Source organism: Myotis yumanensis, unplaced genomic scaffold, assembly GCF_028538775.1.
Source record: "Myotis yumanensis isolate MYYU_CA2020_CCGP unplaced genomic scaffold, mMyoYum1.0.hap1 SCAF_7, whole genome shotgun sequence".
Classification (NCBI taxonomy): Eukaryota; Metazoa; Chordata; class Mammalia; order Chiroptera; family Vespertilionidae; genus Myotis; species Myotis yumanensis.
Window position 1 is genome coordinate 62,587,680 of NW_027223758.1, and position 21,096 is coordinate 62,608,775.

Below are 21,096 nucleotides of genomic sequence, written 5' to 3' on the forward strand. Positions count from 1 at the left end.
AGGGAGAGAGACAAAATGTTTGATTTTCTGTATCTCAGTATGAATTGAGATGTATTCAAATCAGTTGGGTCATGATGTTAGATACCTCCATGCTTCTTAACATCATGAGGAACCACTGCCATGCATGACACCAACCACACACAAGTAAGTGTGATCAGCACACCTAGGCCACGGATGGTCCTAGAAGCTTCTGACCCATCCTGCTAGTTCACCTCTTGGGAATCAATTTGAAAGTTGCATTGGATTAAGAAAAAACATTTCTCTGGTACTTAGGTGGGTATTTGAAGTTCGTTTAGTTCACTTACATTTTCATGATTAACTTCTGATACTCAGTGGGCCACCTTGTCCCAGGCATGTCCCATCTATGCTCAGATGTATTAAGCACCTATTTGTAAGGCACTGCTTAGAAACCAAGCAAGGGGCAGAGATGAAGTAGCAGGAGGTCAGTGTTCCCAGGGGGTGTAAGTCCTGACCTGTGGGGATGCTCAAAGGCATGGTTCTGGGCACCGAGGACATGTGCTGATGCTGAATAGGGTATAAACATCTGTCAGCCTTGAACAGGAGGGGGAGTGCCCCAGGTGTGCACAACCAATGGTCATGAAGAAATACATCCTGAGCCGGCCTGTAATGGCCACTGCTGCAGCTATTGGTGGGTCATCTGCTCAGACACAGGCCTGGCATCACAAGGGCAGGAATGGACAGAAAATACTTCAGCAGGGAGGCTCTCAAGTCCAAGTGAGACTCTTCCATTTGGAGTCTGGTACCGAGGCTCTCCCCAGCACTGGGGCCTGAGCTCCAGGGACACACCGCCAACACATGCTAACACTTGAAAGCAACAGGCAGCTTGAATTAATTAAACATGAATGAAATCACAGCAGGTCTCACAGTTGATACCTGAGCTCTCCATTGGCAACTGAAGTCATAAAAAGTACATTGAAGAGGAGCCAAGAGAAAGTGTTAAAAAATCTTAAAGGAATAAGAAAATGTTTTGAAGAAGAGGAATGTTTTAAAAGGTTCCTTAACAAGAATTGCTGGGTAATGGATAATCCAGTTGGCTCTATGTATCGCTCAAATGCAGGTTGCAAGCAAATCTGCTTATAGTTACTACTATTCCTGGGGAGAGTAAATTGGGGGTGACTGTGATAGGCTAGTGATTTCCTAACTTTTTGACTATGACTTACCTTAAGAAATACCTTTACATTCTATCCTAATCTGATCTCTCTGTTTTATACAACCTCAAAAGAATATCATGAAAAAACTTGTCCTTTCTACACATTATACACTGATCTATTCTATTCTATTCTGTTCTATTCTATCCTACTATTCTTATCCATTTTTATTAATTCATGAAACTACTGCTATTTAGTATTTTATCAAATTAATTTCAAATATATTTCCTTGTTCGTTAATGTTTTGAAGCCATCATGTGAAAATGACAGGCCTCGAGTAGTGGATGTGTGTACTGGGTTGCAAAGTGAAATGTATTCCTTACTGTGGGTTTCGGTCAAAAAGAGTTAAAAATGACTTCTGCCTCCATCCTCTAGGGGTAGGAGCCCTGATCCTCTTCCAGAGGGTGGTGTTACCTGGAGGAGGCCCAAGGCAGAGGGGGAGGAAGGACTCACACCAGCAAGCATTTAGAAATAGGACAGCTCATACTCATGCAGTGGGTCTACAACTTCTCCATCCAAATGATCATTGAAAGAGATGAAGGGGTTGGCACTATGGTTTGCGGGTGAAATCTGGCCTGCTGCCTATTTTGGTGTATAGAGCTTATTGGAACCCAGCCAAGTCATGGTTTTACCTATTGTCTGTGGCTTTTTTTATGCTACCACTGCAGAATTTAATAGTTGCAACCAAGTCCATGCAAAGCTAAAAATACTTACCACCCGGCCCTTTACAGAAAATATTCGCTGACCTCATTAATGCCTCAGTATGCCTGACTAGAAATCATTCCACTTAACCCTCCACAACATCTCCCAGGTAGCAGGGTGCCCTTTCGTGGCCCATCTCCAATTCAGTCTTTGAGGATCAGTTACCCTTGAATAACAAGTTTAGGGTCCATGGTGGGGGCATTGCAGACAGAATTCCTTTCTTCACTTTCCATACTCCTGGTAGGTGGATATTGGGGGACAACTTGCCACACAAAATCCAGTGGCTTGTGCTGCAGCTGGGTAATCTGGAAGCAGATCCTGGGATGGAGTTTGGGATGCAAGAGTGCTCCTGTGGGAAGAGCAGAAGAAAGAGTGGAGGCCTGACGGGGCCTCAGCCAACCTGGCAAGGAACACTGGAGCCAGAGTCACTATAGGGGGCTCAATTCCTCTCTTGCCTCATCAGTCCAAATGTGCGCTGCCCTAGACAGTGAGGCTGCTCTTTGTGGCTCAGGCTGACCTGCCAGGTGTCTGCTGATTATGTTCCTGGCGAATGGGCAGCAAATCCTTCCCAAAAGGTGACCTCGGCTGCGCGTCTATTGTCCCCTCTGTCTATTTCTGTGCCACTGGATGGACTCCCCATACTCTTGGGGCATTCTGGTGTGCCTCTCTTTCTAGGGGAAACCTATAGCAGGGAGGCTCATGGGACACATTACAGTACCCACTGCTGTGGCAGGTCTCAGGGTTTACTTCTTCTACTTTCAGTCTGGGGTCCTCTCTCCCTCAGCCACCACCTCTGCAGTCTTGATATCTCACTTGGTGTGTCGCTTGGTGGCATGACTCAGACCCTCATTGCTGAGGGGTCCATGCTCTTGGTTACCTTGCTCCTCCCAAGCCGGGTTTGCAGTACCTGTCCATGGATAGTCACAGTTAGGCAAGAGCACACAAACAGGGCCCAGCTTGGGTCACCTGGAGTCCACATGTACTCCTCTCTGTCACCAGTGTGGAGCAGCAGCTCCTCTGCCTGAGGATCAGGCCAGGTGGTGGCTCCTCTCCTGACTTCCTAGGTGGCTGCCTAACTTATAATACAATGAGATTCTTGCAATGGTCTCCTAGAGAAAGTGTGTCCCTTTGGCGATCAAAACTTGTTGCCTTGCAGAGCCCAGTAGATAATTGGGGGTGATGGCAAGTAGAGCCATGGGGCCACTCTTGCTTCTACTCCTTGATTCTTGGAACCATATATTCTTCCTTTTGGGGTGGAGTGCATATAAAGATCTCTGATTTGATGTGTATCCTGTATCCCTGGAGCATGGTACCCTATCCTTGTAGAGTATTGTGTCTCAGCTGGCCCCCCAGCTGTGCCATGGGTAGGCCCTTCCATGCTCCATTAGCCTGACTTCTGGGAGGTCAATGTGCGATGGGGACAGTAGATCTTGTGGTCAGGGCTCAGACCCACACTTTGTTGGCTGGAAGCTATACCATATAGGATTCCATGCTGGGTCAAATACCACATAAGCCCTGGCATAGTGGAGCTCCCTAAGGCTCTGCAGGCAGGAAAGGCAAAGCTAAACCCAGAAGGCAGGTCTATTCCTGTGGGAACCAACCACTGGCACTTCGAGCATGAAGGATGACCAATGTAGTCAACTTGACACTAAGAAAAAGATGCAAGCAATGGTGTCACACTGGGGGCTCAGCTCCCATCTTTCTTGCTGGCAGACTCAACAGCAGCAACAGTCAGATGCGTCTTTATGAGTGGGGCGTCTTTGCTGTTAGGCCATGAGTGGCCTCCATTGTGCCAGCACCAGATAGCTAATGACAGAGTCATTTTGTCTACTTTTTGTTCAGTGTCTCTTCCGTGGTACGCACTCTTGGAGGTCATGTGACACATGTAATACAAAGATCTTCCCATTTCGCTTTACTTTGTTCTGGAAGCCACCAGCCAGCAGTTGCTTTGGCTTCCCTGAATAGCTCTTCATCACAGACACACATGCCGCAGGAGCCTGCATGGATGGCATTGCACCCTGCCTCTTGTTGTCCTCTACTTGTTGTCCTTTATCGCATCTTCCTTGAGCCTGCTCCAAAGACTGTTGCCCCATGTTTTTCCAATGCCATCTCCACCCTGTCCGGTCCAGTCCTGGTACATGCAGATCCTTTGGGAGAGGCCCGCGTGTACCCGGGAGCCACTGTGCCCACAGAGCCCTCCTGCTCCCTGTTTTTTAATTGTTTCCTCTTGTGGGGCCTCTTTCCACTCCAGGGCCTCAGCTCTTGTGTTCTCTGGTCGTATTTGCTCCCAGGAGCTGATGGTTGGACTTGCCTCCTGCTACGTGTTCATTTAACCCAGGGGTCCTCAAACTTTTTAAACAGGGGGCCAGTTCACTGTCCCTCAGACCGTTGGAGGGCTGGACTATAGTTTAAAAAAAACTATGAACAAATTCCTATGCACACTGCACATATCTTATTTTGAAGTAAAAAAACAAAACGGGAACAAATACAATATTTGTATTTGCATGTGGCCCGAGGGCTGTAGTTTGAGGACCCCTGATTTAACCCCACCTCCTTTGCTCTGATGCTTTGGCCATGTCATCAGGTCTGGCCAATGTGGGCAAAAGTGAGATGTGGCTCTTCCTAGCTCTAAAAGACTTCCCACATGTGGTCTTCTACGCTCTCCCCTCCCCTCTGTTGCTGACCAGATCCTAAGAATCCAGGGAAAGACTCTGAAAGTTGAAGTTGGGGAAGAAAGATGGAAGGCTGAGCTTCCTCAGGCATCACCCGGGGAAATGATTTCATGAAACTATGCTTTCTCAATAAGCTCCCGGCCTGTGCCTTCTAATCTTCCTAGGGATGAAAACCTGCTCACCTGCCTTTGATCTGGCCACCTGTTCTCCAGCACACTCAGCTCTGCTTAGATCTGCATGACTGCTGCCTTTACTGTCCATGCCTGTTCAGATCCACATGTGGACGTCTGTTGCCCAGGCAAAACACAGCGGTGGCTGCGGTGCGAGGTGAAGGATTGGACTTGCACACAGGAAAATATAGAAATTATGCCAATTGTAACCATAATAGTAATTAATAGTCAGGATAATAATCATTTAATTGTAGTGGCAATGCACTTGAAAGACTATTCTTTGGGTGTATTTTTTTTATTTTATTTAATATCCTAGATGGGACGGGAAGACTGGGCTTTTGAAGATATAAAAGAAACCTGAAAAGGACCAGTCTGTGATCAATGTCAATTTCACTCATGCTAATGACTACCTGGTTTTGAAACTTGGCACCATGGGACTTTCTGGACATTTTTTTTCTAAAGTGGTTGAAAAGAAAAGTGTAAATGTGGATAATGGAATGATAAGTACAAACTGTGGTTCCCTGCTTTACTGGGGACCCTTCCATCTCCTCCTCTGAAGATGTGGACATACGGCCTCTGCTGACTCCGCCCTTCCTGGTTTTTAAGGACCCACTCAGGCCTTGTGAAGAGACTAAGAAATGCTGGCCGTGAACTTTAGATATGTGCACATCTGCCTGCAAGCTTGTGCTCTGCTCCTCATAACCCAGGGGTCTCCCTTGCTGCTAAAACCAGCTTCCACTTTTCAGCAGGACCGAATCAAATGGGTTTCCATTTCCCCCTCTCTATTCCAATCGAGTTTGATTTTCCCGGGTCCTGCTTTTGACTAGAGCCTTCCTAAGCTAATTTGAGCTAAAGTGCTTTTGTTAGTTAGCTTCTACTAGGCAAGCTGTGCTAACAAATAACCCCCAAATCTCAATGGCCTCTAATAACAAAAGTTCATTTTCACTTATTTTAGCTTTCATGGGATAACAGATTTAGTTTTTTCACTAAAGACCAGAGAATGAGAGAAAGAACAATGCTTATCTTTTCCTCAAGGTAATGATCTTACCTGATTTGTGTCACAGGACTGGGCATGAAAATGATGGATTATTCAGACAGATGGGGCCATCGGCACTTTGTGCTCTTTGTAAAGTGGTCTCTTCTTTCCTTCTTCCTCATCCCTCCACACTTATGTGCCTCACCTCAGGGGTCCAGCAGCCCTGCCATGTTCTAGACCCACTTTGGAATCCTACCCCAGGAAAGGATACTGATAAGATTGAGTTCAACTTGTGTCAATGGAATAATATGAGCTAACCAGGAACCCATTTATAATGTTTATTATTATTTTTTCATTTCTCCACTATTTATTACATAACTAGTGACCCAGTGCACGGATTCGTGCACATTGAAAGGAAATTAATTAGAAGGTGGCCAGCAGGGCGGGACTGGGTGAGATGGGCCGGACATGCCCTGGAGCCATCCTCCCGCGGGCCCTCCCCAGTATCTGCGGAGTGAGCAGGGTCCCTCCGGCAGGTGGGTTTCTTTGGCCTGGCCTGCTGGGATCGGGCTGAAACCAGCTCTCCAATATCCTCCAAGGGGTCCCAGAGTGCAAGAGGGCACTCTGCAAAGTTGCTGTACAGAGTGTGGAATGCAAAGACAAGTGTGCAGTAAACCAGATTCAGGGCCGACAGTGCCCCAACAACAATATAACCTATGGCCGAAGGTAGAATCATGTGGCCCCACAAGGAATTGGGCTCCCTCCTCTCTGGTTTCGGGGTGCATTACCTAAGAACTGCCGCTGCCAAGTCACTGCAGCTTGGCAGCTCCTGCATTGAGCATCTGCCCCCTGATGGTCACTGCACATCATAGCGACCGGTCGGACGGTAGGAGGGACACTTAGCATATTAGCCTTTTTTTTATATATATATATATATATATATATATATATATATATATATATACTTATATATATACTAGGGGCCCAGTGCATGAAATTCGTGCACTTGAGGGGGGTCTCTCAGCTCAGCCTGTGCCCTCTCACAGTCTGGGAGCCCTCAGGGGGATGTCTGACTGACAGCTTAGGCCCACTCCCACGTGAGGAGTGGTCCTAAGCCGTCAGTTGGACATCCTTAGCACTGCCTCGGAGGCGGGAGGGGCTCCTGCCACTGCCGCTGCACTCGCCAGCCATGGGCCTGGCTTCTGGCTGAGTGGCACTCCCCCTGGGGGAGTGCACTGACCACCAGGGGGCATCTGCCCCCGGTGGTCAGTGTGCGTCATAGCAACCGGTCGTTCTGCCATTTGGTTGATTTGCATATTAGCCTTTTATTATATAGGATAGTGGAGGGATATGATAATGGGAAAATTTTATCAAGTGTTGGATAAATGTGGACCAGTAACTATTTTCATAGTTTAAATATTTCAGCAACATAAAAGTATTAAAAACATTGTAAAAAATTTGAGGGATTACTTTAAAGACAACCAACAATTGCTGTGTAGATTTCTTGTCTATCTGTCTCCCTTCCTTCATTTGTTTTATGAATTTTAGGTGGAAAAAAAAAGAGAACAACAACACAGGCACCTTTTCTCCTTTGCTGCCCCTGGCCTCCTGGAAAAGCCTTCCAGTGATTTCCTGGGACAGAAGCATCATCTCTGAGTATAGGTGCTGTGGGCAAGAGAAGGCCCTGGTTGCTGGGCCTGAATGTTGTGACTGTGAGCTGGGGAGGCTGGGGGCCCTAAAAGAGGATGAGGTGCCCGGGGGCAATGAGCAGAAGCTCCCTCCCAAGGTCTAGATCAGCTGGCACACTAACAGAGGCAGAACGCAGCCGTGATGGAGATGCTGTTTGCTCCAACTCACAGGCTTTTCCCCGGCAAAGACTGAGCCTTTTCACCCCTTTCCTCTAATTTATAGGTCAGACATTTGTAAGGCATTTTGCACCCTGTGAATCATTTAGTGACTGAAGCAACAGCAGCCATAAACCATGCGCTTCAAAAAAGTTAGGTATTTTGATTACAAGATTTATGTATATTTTAAGATATTCTAATTAATTAGAGCATGTTCAACATAAATTTCTTTCATATCTGAAAAAAGGGAATAAAAAGAACCTGGATCCCCCAATGCTCTTGCTTGCCAACGATAGGTAGGTTACAAATTTTACTCTCTTTCAAGACGGATTTCAAGTCATCCTTGCTTTCCTGCATCAAGTGCAATATTTTCAAATATATTTTTAAATTGATTGTAGAGAGGAAGGGAGAGAGAGAGAGAGAGAGAGAGAGAGATACATCTATGTGAGAGAGAAACATTGATTGGTTGCTCCCCACACCTGCCCCAACCAGGGATAGAACCTGCAACCTGGGTATATGCCCTGACTAGGAATCGAGCTGGTGACTTTTTGGTGCATGGGATGACACTCCAACCAACTGAGCCACATGGGCTAGGGCTCAAGTGCAATATTTTTTATGATTTATTTTGTTCTTTTTTGGTACTGTGAACTTAATTTGCAAAGGTTTTGAGACCTTTGCATATTTTCATAAATATGCCTGTTCAGCCACTGGGGTCTTGTGTCCTTTGGGTGTGAGACTTTTGATTTTTACGTCAGTTTCTGTAATGGTTATGTTTTAAGCTACATTTTCTATTTTTTCTTGAATAAAATTTGCATTCATATTTAAATTTAAATGTATGTGTAATTTTATATATTTTTAGAAAATTGTTCATTTCTTTCATGTTTTCAAATTTGTTGGCAGAAAATTTTTCATAATATCTTACTGTGATTTAAAAAAATCTTTATTAGTTACTGTGTAGTTTTGTTCTCTTTGTTTAGCTGAGTCTGGCTATATGTTTCTCCTACTTAGATGTTTCAAAGGATTGGCTTTTGTTTTTATTGGTCTTATTATTTACATTCTAGACCTTGTTTGGGTTTATATTATTGTTTTTTTTCCAAGCTTTTAAATTGAGCCATTAGTCCACTGACATGGGTTTATTCCTTTTGCTTTTTAATACATACTTGAAGGCAGTAAATTTTCCTTTAGATCCACTTTTAATAAGTATCAAAGTACTTTCACTTCCATTCTAAATATTTTGTAATTTTTATTATAGGTTTCAGTTACCCTGGAATTATACAGGAGAGCAATTTTAGTGTTTTCACATATATTTTCTTAAACAACCTTTATATGTGAATTTCTAATATAACTGTAAGTTTGTCAGAGAAAATTCTCTGATATTTATTAACACTTCTTTTGTACTTAATGTGTGGTCATTTTTTTTCTCCCAAATCTTTGATGTGTACTTGAAAGAATGTATTTTTCTTCCTTGGGTAAGTGATATTTATATTTATTTATAATATTAAATCACACTCTTAAGTTTCATTGCTTAAAACATTTATAGCTTACTTAACTTTTGTTGATTTATCTATTAATTTTTCAGAGAGGCATGCCTCCTACTATGATTACAGATTTGTCATATTCTCTTCATAATTCTGAACACTTTAGCTTTGAGGGAGGGAAACTGTATAGATTCATGATGCTTATGTCTTTTTGATCGATCATACTTTATGCTTTAAGTTATGGTGTCCTTGTCACAAATGAGTTATTGTTCAAATATTACATTTTAATTTCAGTGGCACTTCAGTGCCTGAAGGAGTCAACCCCATTTATATACAGTACTCAGCAGACATATGATGGCAAATGGGGGGTGAGGAGGGGCGTTTGCTGCAGTCCAGGCCTGGTGCAATAAATAGATGCGTACAATAGTTTTCTGATACATGTCAAACCTTGAGCTGCCAGCAACCCCAAGCCTTTCCAGGATCAGAGCAACCACATTGTGCATGGCATGCGGGCTCTCTGCTAGCCCAGGGCTCCCTGCTGCTGTGATGGAGCCGGAAATCACCAGGGTTGGTTTTCCTTGCTAACCCTTCCAGCCAGCGTCACTATTTGGGTGCTTCGCTTGTGAAGCATGGATCAGCTTCCTAAGAGCTGATGAAATTCATTTTGTAAGCCCGCCCCCTTCAGTAGCCAGACATACCTCGATATGAGGTTGAGGGGATGAGAAGAGATAAACCAAAGACCTAATATACTTATAGGCATAGCCCATGGACAGGGCAATAGGGTAGTGAAGACATGGAGGGGTGGGTAGGAGCTGAGAGGAGGGAGGTTAAGGGGGGCAAAGGGGAGATATCTGTAATACTATCAATAATACAAAGTATATTAAAAAAAAAAGAAAAGAAAAGCAAGGCCACTGGGGAGTGGCCACTGTTTGCTAGAGCAGGGGCTGTGTAAGGAGGTCCCTCGGGAGCTCCGGGATGGAGCTCCACCAGCCCCGTGGGGATTGGTTCAGGATCCATTACTTCCATTACGTACACCTGGAACTCTGTCCACTCCCACCTCTACTCAGCAAGCATCTTGGAGAACTGGTTCTGGTGGAAACAAGGGCTCGACCAACCATATTGCAGGTGGAGCATTCTCAAAGAAAATACTGATTTCACTTTTCTTAAAAATATAGTATTAACTTTATTTTGTATGAGGAATAGTGACCTCAGGCAGGAAAAAAAAAAGGTTAAGGCAGGTACTTCATGAGAGTCCTCGATTTTGGTATCAGGCTATTTTGTTTGGGTTCTCTTAAGAGCAGACTCTGAGAGGAGGATTCAAGCCCAGGTACCTGGGCTGGGTAGAGAATGCCAGAAGGGAGTGGAGACTGATATCAAGGAAGGGAGGCAGCCAACGGAGGTGCACTGCTGAGCCAGGGGAGTCCCAGCAAAACATCCGGGGAACTGGTCTGAAATCAGCCTCCTGCTCACCTGCAAGGGAGGCTCTGGACGAAGAGTGGCTTGTGGAGGGAGGCTCTCAGGGATATTACTTGTCTGCACCTGGGCCCTGACACATACCAGTGCGTGCTCTCCCGTCCAGAACAAAGTGCTTGGGCACAGAGAAGCAGGTCCATGTCCTTGGAAGTCAGCTGAGCTCATTGAAAGAGCCTGGAGGGCTCTGCACAGGTGGTGATGAAGGCCCGGGCCCAGGAGACCTGCAGGAACAGCCTGTGATGGTCGCAGTGTGCACCTGGAGATGGTTTCCACCTGGAGCGACCTGGTGTGCCCTCGGTGGTACAGGCCACATGAACATAAGCACACATTCCTTGGGCCTGCTCGCACCAGCTCTGTGTTTCCTACGCAAGGCCCGCAGGTGACGGTGCGCAGACTGTGGCCAGAGGATGGTGTTCTCTGAGGGTAGGGGGCAGAGGCAGCTTCAGAGGCAGAGACTTTCCGCTGAGGATGTGCAGCACTGACCGTGCACGGGCACAGGTGGGAGGACCACTGCGCTGAGTGGGGAAGCTGGGGCATTAAAGACAGGCGTTCCAGTTGCAGGAATGATGTGGTCAAAGGCGCTGAGGCAGGACCATGCAGAGCCTGTGGCCTGGAGCTCACAGAAGGGCATCAGGTGTGGTATGGAGCTGGGTGGAGCTGTGTTCAGGAACCTGGCCAGACCTCGAGGACCACAGGAATGCTAAGGGGTCATGGTCAGATTTATATATAAGAAGGGCCATTTAGGGCTGCCACCTGCAGATAGAGTTAGAAGGGCCACAGACTGATACAGTCAGAGTCACCATGTCTGATGCTTGGGTGTTGGCCACGCCAATCTCTCCAGCCTTGGCTGAAGTTTAGACTTTGCAAAATATTCTCCCATTTTGCCAACAAATGAAATAAAAACTGGTGTTTCAATGCTTTGTGAATTTCAGACTACTGGCAGGAGCACCATGGGTGTGTCCTGTTATTATCCCTGTGGCCTGGGATGGCTGGGGTAGGGTTGCCTCAGGGAAGTTGAAGGGACATCCTGGGGCTTGAAGGATGGCAGGCACTCGATAATGAGGGTGATAATGAGGGCGAGGTTGGAAAACGGTCTGGGCAGGGGGCCTGGCGGAGCGAGGGCAGAGGCAGGGCAGCTGCTCACTGGCCAAGGCCCGTATGCCGGGACCAGGGAGGCGTACCAGAAGGCACATTGTCTTGGGTAACCAGGGTTACTCCGGGGAGTATAAACATTGGGCACAGCCAGACCCTGCTGGGGATGCTTGCTGTGTCAGAGACAGGCTGCTCCCGAGAGCCGGCATCTCAGAGCGTCACTTGGCCTTTCGAAGTTTGACTCACTTCACCTTTCGCAGAGTGGTTGGAATCTTCCCGTTTACAATAGAAGAACTTTGGGAAGAGGGTGAAGTCACTCACCGGCAAGGCAAGAGGAGGACAGAAATGGTGCTGCCAGGGACAACCCTGGGAACGCCTCGCCCTGCCAGTGCCCGGCCCCACCTCCCTGGGAGCCTGATGCCATCTGGGTCTGCTGAGTTTAACGAATGCCCAGAACCGGCTTTTCTTCAATCACAAGGCCCACACTCTGAGTATTAGTTCCTGGAGGATATAGCATATTGAAATGTGAAAATGTGCATTAAAATCAGTCTTTTTATGTGGACTCAAGTTATACCTCAGTCCCATCTTTGCATATACTTTCATAGCCATTCTTACAGAAAGTTCTACAGGGCAGCTTACCCTCCCCCTCCTTCTCAAAGAGAGGAAAGAAGCCCTTTGTCTTCACACAAGTCTGCCCAAGCCACTGGGGCTCCCTGGCAGGGTCAGGGGAAGGGGGGCGGGGCGTGGGAGAGACCCAGAGCCTCTGCTGTGGCTGTCTGGGCGCACACACCTGGGAGGTGTGCGAGGGGGGGGCGGGGCGTGGAGGGAGGGGGCTTCTAGTCACATCTGATAGATGGGGCAATTTGGTCTCCAGCCGCAATTTGGTCTCCAGCCCTTTCACCTTCTTTGGTTACTTAGTTGGCATTTCAAAAAAAAATACATCTGCTGCTTCTAATTAGCAACAGAACTAGTCATGGAAATACATGGGTTGCTTATAAAAGCCATTAGCATTCATGCCTCTCATGCTAACAACAACCACAGTACACAAGCGCACTTAACTCTCGCCAGCAAGTACAGCAAACTTGCAGGATCACCGCAAGAGAGGTCAGGCAGCCAGAGTGCATCCACCTGCAGATACCATGTCCTAAAGGGTGCAGTGTCCTGGCCCATCAGGGACTTCCTGGAAGCGGGGTGGGGGCAGAGTTCTGACCTGGGGGCATTGGCTACATATTGGAATCATCTGGGAGGGAAACAACAGCAGCAACAACAAAACATCAAACAGAACGCTGATGACTGGGTGTCGCCCTCCGGAGATTGTCATTTAATAATTAATAATAACTAAATGTGAATTAATAATTATATTGTGATTTAATAAGCAATTGGTTTGGGGTGGGTTACCCCAAGTGGAAAAACATAAATACTTTCCAGGTAGTTCTAATAGCCACTAAGGCAGAAACCCATTCTTAATTCTCCTATTTCCTTGTTCCACAAAGTGAAGTACAGGCTTGATGTGTTAATCACTTTGGGGCCAATGAGGGATCAAACTTAAGGTCTGATTTGCCATCACTGTTGTAGGGTCCCCAACCAGCCCCGTGTCTGGGACTGAGGAGCTCTCCAAGATGCGAGACCTTCAGTTTTGAAAGCAGAGGCCTTACCTGGCCTTGAACAATAATAAGAAACTTGCGTTCAGCCAGGCGGTGCTGGGCTGCTAAGAGCAACTTCTTTATGTGCGCGGCATCTCGCAGTTCATGATGTGCTTTAGTCTACATGAACTTACGGATCCGTGTTATCACCGGCCAGATACTCAGTGCAGTTAACCCTGCCCTCATTTTACAGATGGGGACGCTGCCATTACGTGACTCTCCCAAGGTGGGTAGATGACAAATACTCAAAGCCAAGTCTCTTGATTTATACCCCATTTTTTTTTCTATCGAACCACAACCCCATGGGCTCTGAGACTACACCACTAGCAGTCTGGTCTTTAAGTCATTAAAGCATTAAATGTCAAATGCATGCCATCCTAAAAATTAAAAAAGCCCATGAGCTTTCTTTTTACTTATAACAATTACCCCATAGGACACTAATAAAAACTATTGCATTTGTAGATGAGAAAGCATGTGGGAATGTGGAGGTCTTTGTAGGGAGAAGCAATCTATAGGGCTGTGTGATGGATTCTTATTACATGTTTGGCTCAGTTGGATCAGACTGTCCTATCCTGGCTCAGCCTCTCCTATGTCAGTGCTCCATGCAGGCGAGCACTGTCGGTGTGGACGTCCTGAGGGTCTAATTGTACTATGCGTATGCAAGAGAATGTTCCTAAGTTCAGAAAATACCTTCTCAAACATTCAGGGGTAAAGAGACATTATGTGTGGAACCCATCCTCAAACAGTTTAGGAAAATAATAATAGACAGAAGTGGGGAGAGAAAGATAAAGCAAGTGTGGTCAAATGTTAACATGTGGCATTTGGAAATCTGGGCAAAGGGTGTAAGGAATTCTTTTGAACTATTTTTGCAACTTTTGTGTAAGACTGAATGCTTTCAAAATAAAATGTTAAAACTTAAATACATGGATGCTGCCCATAGAAAAGCCTACTATGAAAAATTATTTTTTAAATAAAGGAATATATACAGGGTGGGCTAAAAGTAGGTTTACAGTTGTATGTATGAAAAATAATACATCTGTAAACCTACTTTTGCCTCACCCAGTATGCTGGCCTATAGATAATTTCTTTTCTAGCAGGCAGCATGAGAAAGTGTTAGCAATGGCTATCCTGGGGAAGAGGGATTTTACTTTATATTAATGTCTTTCTCTGCTGCTTGACTTTTCTTATGTGCATATATTGCTTTTATATTAAAAATATATATTAACAGAGGTCATCTAGGTAGAGAAAATATGGCTCATTAAAATTTTTTTTCTCTTCATATTCCTCATGGTTTTAAAAAAAAATCCCAAACAAATGAAGAGGGTCTGGACTGAGCCCAATGTAACTGAGGGAAGAAGGAAGGTATAGGGGTGAGAGGATATGAAGAAGTAGGGGTGAAATGGGAGGTCCAGGCTGTGGGGGGAGCATTCTTTGGGTGCTGAGCACCAGAGACTGAGCAGCTAGCCCGGGACAAAGGTGAATGGACAGTGGGCTTCAGAACCTGAGCCCCTCATGGGATTCCCATTTGAACAAGGTGGGAGATGTGGGCAGAACAACTCCTCGACTCAGTGCCTCTTCCTTCCACACTCACACTCCTTGGAGGCAAAATCTCAAAGGGCCGGTCTGCTAGGTTCCTAGCTCATTGGTTAGGGGACTTAAAAATTGCTGTTTGCTCTGCCATTGACTGGGCTTCAATGTGTAGGCCTGGCCGCTGCTCCAAGCCCTGTGGTGTCTGCAAGAGCCAATTGCAGAGGAGACAGAAAGCTCCAGAGAGGTGTGTGCCCAGCAGAAGGGAGGGAGCTAGTATTGGTGCCCTACTCTGGTGCCTGGGCCTGAAACCCAAAACAAGTTTGGACATTGAGCCTAGCTGAGGTGATCAGGACGCTTCAGACAAAAGTGGCCCGGCTGCAGCATTCTTTAGAGAACAGTTGTGAATATTTGTGCCATTAGAGGGAAGGAAGGGGAGAACCAGGAGGAGGAGGAGGCAGAGGTTGAGGGGGAGAGGAGAAGGTGGGGGAGGAGAAGTAAAAGAAAGGGGAGCCAGTGGTGTGAGCTCCTGAGTCCATATGTCCGTGTTAGCCCCAGGAACATGACCTCTTGGTTCTGTGGTTCATAGTCCATGCAGAAAGCCCCTCATTATAACAAGTAGGCAATTCTTGTACATAGATGTCATGATCCACAATTTAAATAATCAGCTTGGTGGGACTGGGGAGCTAAAGAAAGACTGTATTTCTGAAATAATGGAATTTTGGCTTCTAATGCTCTCACTGTACACATCAGGTTTAGTCCATCATGTCACATAGATACCTTCAAAATTGGCATAGAGCATTTACCCTCACTTTGCTACATACCAGTAAGGGTATTTCTATGAAATTGTTTTTACATGTTCTGTAATTTTTTTAAAAATTACTTCTTACTGTATTGCCAGAAAAGAAAGATTTTAGGGTAATTCAGTATAACAATTATTTGAATATTCTAGGGTGGCATAATTTCTAGTTTTATATTTTCTAGAAATTTCAAAGAGAGAAAAGGGTAATAAAATAATTGTGGAGTTCTGTGTGGAAAAATAAAAAGATTCTTTACAATGGGAGATGAAAAGAGCAACTAGGTCATTTTGACCAATGTAAGAGGGATCGCTCCTGGGGATTCGTGGACTTTTTGTCTGGCTTTATGCTCAATGACTCAGCTAACGAGCTTTCCATAACCTGCCTTTGGAAAAGTGTCTACAAACCTGCAGGGTTTCCTGATTAGGAACAACTTTTCCTATTCCAATGAATTTTCTTGTTGTTTTGTGTCATTAGCTGACAATCCCTTTTCATTCTGCCATGCTGGTTAGATCCTCCCAATATGACATTCTACACCATTTTAATTTGTGTCTCTCTGATGTTGCCCTAGCATAACTTTTTATTTGTTTTCATGTATTCCTCAACATCCTTTTATTTATTGACTAGAGGCCCGGTGCACAAAATTTGTGCACTCAGGGAGGAGGGGTCCCTCAGCCCGGCCTGCACCCTCTCGCAGTCTGGGAGCCCTCGGGGAATGTCCCACTGCCGTGGAGGCAGGAGAGGCTCCTGCCATAGCCACTGCACTCGCCAGCCATGAGCCTGAATGGCGCTCCCCCTGTGGGAGCGCATTGACCACCAGGGGGCAGCTCCTCCATTCACAATCTGCCCCTTGGTGGTCAGTGCATGTCATAGCGACTGGTCAGTGCATGTCATAGCCACTGGTCAACTGATCGACTGTCTGCCCCCTTGTGGTAAGTGCATGTCATAGGGAGCGGTTGAGCAGCCATAGCATATCATTAGCATATTACCCTTTGATTGGTTGAACAGCCAATCGGTCGACTGGACACTTAGCATATTAGGCTTTTATTATATAGGATTGCTTCTCCACTTCCAGAGGTTTAGAGCTAGATTCAGAATTTTAGATAATCTGAGCTGAAGTTCACGGCCCGGTGCTATGCCCAAATCAGAATAAGAATTATATAACTATTGGTATATTCTAGTGATAAAGGATCTAGTCACTGAAGGTCCTTTAGTCTGTCTCTCACCAGCTGCATGACCTTGAGCAAGATACATAACCTTTCCAAGCTTTGCTTTTTTTCTTCTGTAAAATAGGGATAATCATAAAATAGGGATGAGTCACCCATAAGCTATTACCAGCATAGCTATATAAAGGGTTAGTTCTTGGTCTGGCTATAGTAAACGTGTACTAAATTTAGCTACTACCTTTGCTGAAAATATAATTCAAGATTTTTAGAAGTCATTCGATATTGAAAGTAGATTGTTCAGAGTTCAGAGCACTGGCCATCTCGCTTGCCTTCCTCCCCTTCCAGTTCTTCCCTTCTCCTGTGCAGAGCGGCTGGCTTCTTCTGAAGTGGTCACTACTCTAGGTTGGCTCAGAGCATTTCAGTTAAGACTGGCGACTCCTTACACCAGAATCTATTACCAGCTGTGCAGCAAATGCAACTTTCTCCATCTCATCTGATCGGCTCCTCTCCTCAGTGGCTTCCCAACCACTCATGTGCCTAGGGTCACAGTGAGGCTGCCTCCTGGGGGTGGTTCTGCACAATCAGCTCGAGACAGCCCCAGTTGTCTCCGAGGACTGGAACCTGCCTCTCAATCTCTGCAGGTTTTGGTTCCATTATGGTCTTTTGGTTTTCTAATGCATTTACTAATATGCATTCTTGCAAAAGCAATCATGGTAGCATCTTAGTCATCTAACCTGAACAGTTTCCTATTCCTCATGGAAATATATGAGGCCCATCCTTGTGTATTGAAAAAGCAAACTAATGTCAGTTTTCTTATATTCATCTCTAAAGTGACAGATACTTATCTCTGGAGGAACAAAGTGGGCTCTAAAGCATAACGGGTTTCTAAGGTGTTTCTACCTTAGAGGCTCCTTTGTCTATCTGTCACATAGAGGGTGGTTCTCTTGCTATGAACACACGAATGTGACAAATGTGACAGATGAGAGCAGGTTACCCCTTGAATGGTAAAAGCATCAGAGCTAGTGAACTCAGAAGTAAATCTTTTTCTGAACATACAGACCTGTAGGAGGTACTTAAATGGTCTTGAGGTGAAAATGGGGGACAAGGTATGTGTGTGTGTGTGTGTGTGTGTGTGTGTAGTTTAAAGAAGGTTTGAAGAACACATTCAATTCTGTGAAATAGCCAGAGCTCCGTAAAGTCCAAAATGACCCAGGCATGTTTCCCATGTGTGAGCAGTGGGTGCCAGGGGATGAATCCTTGCATACACTTCCTTTATTTGGAGACTTAACAAATGGTATTTCTCATACTGTATTGCAAATGTGTATTGATACTGTCATAATTCATTGATACAAATCCACTTAAAATTACTGGCTCATGACAGCTTTTTGTCAGATTATCATCGTGTATTTTCCCAATCAGTGTATCTGAGAGATACAACTACCACCAAGTAAATTCCACAAACATACTTGTTTTTCAAGTGGGACCTTCAAGTTTGGAAAGATTGGGAACTCCTGCCTTATCTTCTTTTACTCTTACACCATTCAAGTAATGGTGCGTGTAACTGTCCCACTGAGCAGTCCTTTGTCCAGTCATTTTGTTGCCTTATGTTGTGGGACAAATTAGCGGTTGCCATTTCACTGGTTGCCCTTGCATGGGAAGGGCCTCTCCTGCAAGTCTCTAAATTTGGTGACTGTATTTGGTGAGCAAACATTCCCTGGATCCTGTCCCTGATCTCTTGACCAAGCTTCCCTTACATCTGATGGAAGCCCTTGAGAAGGAATCCAAAATAAGACAGCCATGGGCCCTCTTCCCCTCCCCATCCGAGTGGCCATCCTGGGCTTCTGGGAGAAGTGGAAGGGTGTTTCCAGGGGCCGCACCCTAGTGCAGAATTAGATCCATTTCCTTCCCCTCCCTGATCTTGGAGTCAGCTGGAATGTGGGTGGGAGGTGTGGACAGAGTTAATACATACTCCACCAATGCTACCTCGTGGATTCCAGAACCTCACGCAAACAGGCAGTTGGCTAATTTCAGATGTGAACCCATTTGTTTGGGCGGCTCTTGAACATTCTTATAGAGATAAAATGGATCCTTAAACATGAGCTTCACAGTATCCCACATTCAGTCTGCGGCCAATTTTCACTATAAGTTTACTTTTGTTTCTACAATACGATAAAGGGAACTTATTAAACATAGTTTTCTAACTTTTATTGGATATCTCATGGACAATATTTCTTGCTGGGTGCTTGATAAGGCATGGACTTCTCTGTTGAGTATCCAATTCTGTCCAGCAATCTATTGGTAAGAAGATATTTGACTTCAGCAAATCAGTGGAAATGCTATCTTCCCCCAGAATTACTTCAGGGTCAACCATTTTCTCTTTTTCCATAAAGTAGATCATGAAGTAGTAAACTCCAACCATAATTCCAGACACATTTTTACTTCTAATAATTTCTAATGCAACTACCAACAGCTATAAGCCCTGATTCATATCATATTCTCTGGCACAATTTTCTATTTTGGTTTTTGAAAAGCAAAAATGCTCTATGTACATTCCAACACATTCTGGTTTAACACATAGCATGTGTACATGACGTCTAAATATCTCCAGAAATACATTTTATCTGTTAATAAATATTAGTAGCATTAAAAATGATTTGGAGCTTATTAGGCAGTTTGTTCTAGAAAGTGATGGAACTGAGGCCCAGAACAAAGAATGTGGGTGATCATGCTCATAAACATTTAGAGTCTTTATGAAGCTTCATAGAAAATTACTTGGGATCACAGAAAATGGAGGAAGGTGGTATCAGCTGCACACAGCCAGAGGCATCAGATGGTCACTCCTCTGAACGCTGGAAGAGCCGCAGCATAGAACCAACCTCCCTGCTTACTGGTGAAGGTATCTGGGATGGACACGGTGTTTTAGTCAGTTGTATTTAGTAATTGGGAAATGCTTATTTTCTTTATTACAGTATTTCATTTATGCAGAGAACTTGAGATGTGCATGGAAAAACATTGTTCCTAGAGAACGCCAGTGAGAATTGTATCCATGGCTTGGTAAAGAAGTTCAAGTGAAGATGGCTTATACAAATTCGATTATATTTTCTTGGACTATGAGCAGGGCAAGTAAGCTAAAGCTTACAGGTATTGAGAATTTGCTGTTCACTTGAAAAATCAACCAGGTCCTTGTGTTTCAAATAAACTGTGGGAACCAGCAATACTATCTGGAGGGGCCACTGGTGATGGAGACTACTTTCTTAGATCTCCTTTAAGGTAAAAAAAAAAAAAAAAAAGCAGCAAATGAATAAACAATTTTAACTTAGCTCAGTCAGCAACACAAACAAGAAACTATTTTTCTTTATTCAAGCAAGGTGCATCAACCAAAGACCTGCTCCAGCTTCAGGCATCCTGGGCATTCTTGCTAGCATAGACACTGAGCAGGGGAGCTTGTTGCAAGGGGAGGCAGGGCCACATCCTCACACTTCTGGGGAAACTCCCCTCATTGTAAGAGGTTAGACTTGTGACCTTTCTTGACCCTTAGCACTGGGTCCCAGTGAGTTAAAGAAATACGATCCAGAGGGTCTTGGGGTGCATGGTGTCCTTGGATGATCATTCCTGGGGGAACAGAGTTGGGAGGTTGGTTGCATCTGTGGTTGTCACATTCAGTCTGCACCTCTGTGCTGTTCTCCCACCACTTTGGGAGTTGATATTATCATCTCTTCTCTAGTCTTCTTACAAAATGATTCTTAAAAGAGCCCATAGCTATAATTTACACCTTGATGCGGATATAAATTAGTGGGCTCCCAGCACCAGGCATGTAGGTCTTTGGGGACATGGGGATGAGGTTTGTGTAGGGGTTGGTTGTGGAGAGGGACAGTGTTTCAGAGCCTTAAAAGTTTCAGAAAGCAAGGAGAGACGGACTTGCCTGGGCAGGATTTGGGATGAACGCATACTTTTCTGGGGAGCCTGGGTCCATTTCCACCAGTCCTTGCCTGACTAAGGCCCTCACACTTCCACTGAATGAGGTGCAGCCTTGACTCAGGCTGGCGGTGGACCCCTAAACCAATCCTGGTGGGTTCATGTCTTCAAGGCAACTTGGGTCAGTGGGAAAATGGACAGGTCTTGCCAGCTGAGATCAGCAAGGCATAAGCCCACCTGAAGAGGGTGTCAGACCCCATGGCAGTTAAAGCAGAGAGATCCTGGGGGTGGATGTAGGGGTGTGGGGTGAGTAGGAATGATTTGCCTTCTCTAGTTTTTTCTTCCACATTCTAATACCCTCAGCTCAGTGGGCCCTTTCCAGGGAAGCAGAAGAATAAATGGAGCGGCTACCTACTCACTTCAAAAGGAAAAGTCTCTTTTATCTTCAGTGGTAAGATTAGGAGGCCAGGCA

At 45.3% G+C, this 21,096-nt stretch overlaps 1 long non-coding RNA gene across 1 annotated transcript in view; it reads left to right on the plus strand.

Annotated features, from left to right (window-relative positions):
* The window catches only part of LOC139014619 (uncharacterized), a 122,126-nt gene that overhangs the window by 62,802 nt on the left and 38,228 nt on the right, over window positions 1–21,096 (plus strand). The window lies entirely within an intron of this gene.